The sequence below is a fragment of the Hyalella azteca genome, unplaced genomic scaffold (genome assembly GCF_000764305.2).
Source record: "Hyalella azteca isolate HAZT.00-mixed unplaced genomic scaffold, Hazt_2.0.2 contig9075, whole genome shotgun sequence".
In the NCBI taxonomy this organism is placed as follows: Eukaryota; Metazoa; Arthropoda; class Malacostraca; order Amphipoda; family Hyalellidae; genus Hyalella; species Hyalella azteca.
In genome coordinates, this window is record NW_025939154.1 from 12543 (window position 1) to 15691 (window position 3149).

Genomic DNA, 3149 nt, shown 5'->3' on the forward strand with positions numbered 1-3149 from the left:
TCTCAGGTTGATAATCTCTAGCTTGGAATTCGTAATGATAAACACAATTTAGAGGAGCGTCTGGGTCCAAAATAAAAATTTTGGCTTTTCTGGTCTTTAGTCTCGTCTTAAAGCTTACATTCTAAGCTATCCAACGGTACCAAAACCATCTCTGTACGTTGATTTATGCGTTCAGGGCAGATCATGAAAGGGAGGGAGGTGGGGGAGTTAGGGGAAATTAGCCAATAATTAGAGAGGGTAAATTAGCCGCCAAGCACTATAAATAGACTGTCTGCTAGAGCTGAGCTTCAGTAGCCCGATTGGTGTCCTACGGGGTGGTGTGCTAACAGTCGCTCCCACCATCCTTGACTGGAATCAAGCTCCTGTAATGCTTAGTTTTGTAGCCTTGCTACATTGAGTGGCTATTCCTATGCGTGCGGGACTTTGTCGCGCTGTCCTGAAAAGTTAACTTTTTGTCATGGCAAACCCATCTCCTCCTAGAGTTTGCAGCTACAGCAATGGGAGATATACCAGTTGATTCGTAATTAAAATATCTATTAATTCGTCATAGGTTTTTTTCGAATTTCGTAATAGTTTTGAAAATATTTTGAAAAAATGGGGCGGAAATTGGAAAAAAGCAAAAAATTTTCTAAAATGTTGGGGAAAATGCTCCCATATCCACAAAAATTTGAAATTCAAAAAACACTATGACAAATCGATAGATATGGTCTTTATGCATAAAATGATGTGCATCTCGATGTTGTAGCTTCAAAATCCTAGGAGGAGATAGTTTTCTACGGTACCCCATTTTTGTCCATTTTCTAAGAATTTCACGTTTTCTTTCATTTTTTGCGAAAAATTCACACGAACAAAAAAGTCTTAGAATTCTGTTTTACATATGTGTACCAAGTTTCAAAACGATCTGTCTGTAAACAAGAAAGTTTTTCACCACCCAGACGCTCCCTTTAAGGGGAGTGTCTTGTCAAAAGTAGAAAATTATGGCTTTTCTGTTTTATTAGCTCATTTTGTAGCTACTGGAAAGGCACATCTAATGCAGCAAACGCATGTATGTACATGCTCTAGTTTTTGCATAAAGCAATTTCAAAAATGCATAAATGCACATTATTTACCAATATGTACAAAGGTTTCTCTAAATTAAGCACGGATATATAGATCATTATTCATGGTAATTGCAAAGTGTTTGCACCCGTTTGAAAGCTACAAACAAGATGTGTTTAACAAAACTAATACCATGGATGTACATGCAATAATTTCAATGTGAGGAAGTTTTGAACTTTTATAAAATGACCATTTTCATAACAATGTTTACAAATTTTTACTTAAATGATATTTATAGATCATTATTTGCATTAATTGCAAAGTGTATGCACTTGCTTGAAAGCTACAAACAATGCGTGTTCAAGAATGCAAATACCACGGATGTACATGCAATGCTTTTTGCATTATGCCATTTTGAACTTCTAAAAATGAACATTTATCAAACAGAAATACTGAAAAATCACATTTATAGCTTATTATTTGCATTAAACTGGACAAGAATAAGTCTAAAGATGCGTGCTGGTACCCTAAATGCAAATATTTGATAATGGAAAAGCTTGGGTTACAATATCAAGCAATTTTTTAGGTATATTCTTTATTTTTAAATGAATTTTACTCATTTGGCTCCCCTGAACAATCAAAATTTTCATAATGTGCAATTTTAAAAATCTATCCCCTCCTATGATTTTCAAGCTACAGCATTGAGATATACCATTCGATTTAAGAAGTAAAGATCTAGAGAATGGTTGTAGCTTTTTTGTTATTTCATAATAGTTTGGATTACATTTTGCAAAAAGGGGAGGGGGTTGGGAAAATCAAAACATGGATGAAAAATCCCCCCCCTCACAAATGAGAATTTGGAAAAAAGCTACAAAGAATCTCTATATATGATTTTTGCAAATTGAATGAAATCTATCTTGACTATGTAGCATGTTAGTTGAATGAGGAGATTTAGTATAGACCCCCTTTTTCCGTTTTGTATGAATTTCACATTTTTTTACTTTTTCAAAAAATTTACACATACAAAAAAAGTCCTTAGATTTCTGTTTACATACCATCAAACAGGGTAATAAGGGACAGGCAGGGTAAATTGGGACGCACATCCCACATTTCGTAGAAATATTGTAGCAGCTAAACTAATGAGAATATTGCAAAACTAAAAATAGTGGCGTAAACTTCAACATTTTTCTTCTTTATTATGTATAAAGCTAGTCAAGAAATCAAACATTTACCATCTCTAAAAAAAACACTGAAAAAAAGTGTGAAAAGTGCAATTATGGAAAAGTACCTTTACCAAGGTATGGAGCAAAAAAATATTTGCCATATTAAAAAATTTTACTTACATAAAAGTTGCACACAGGTGTCGGCCTGAAAACGCGACTGACAGAATTTGCCTATCTCATTCCAAAAAAATGGCAGCCATTTCCGCATGACGGGGTAATAAGGGACACTCTTAAAAATGCATTTACAGTATAACCTCAGTTAGCAAAGGCTCCAGCTAACAAAAAAATTGATTAACAAAGCAGAATTTTGATTACATTTACCTTGCTCAGCAAAAAAAAGTCACTTATAAAAAATTAGTGCATCATTGGCCATCACAAAATTGTGCAAAGAATGTCATAGATAGAATTGAGCACCGGGCATCATAGAATGAAAAGTAATTGACCTAAACTATGATTTAGTTCTCCAAAACATATGATGGTTGTCACCAAAACATTCCTTTCTGTTTCAGGTATGTTTTTCACATTTTTTTTAGTAAATTCACTTAACCCAATCAAAATGGTGTAAAATTACAAGCTGTCCTGTAAGCTTACAAATACAGAAAAAATGCTATAAGGCTGCTTATATGAAGCTTGCAGTGGAGAAGGTCGTTGCAAATGCTCAATAACATGTTCATGGATATAGTAATATCACATCAATAATATGGTGATTGATGAATATGGTAATATATCATTTGAGGAAAAACAAGTAAAAATCACAGAAAATGTTATTTATTCAACATCTACATCATCTACAATGAAAGAGGAGGACTTCAGAGTACTTTTAGTAATGGATGAGTACACTCTGCATGCTTCAAACATTTTAAAATTAAGTTTTATTGCATGTGTCCC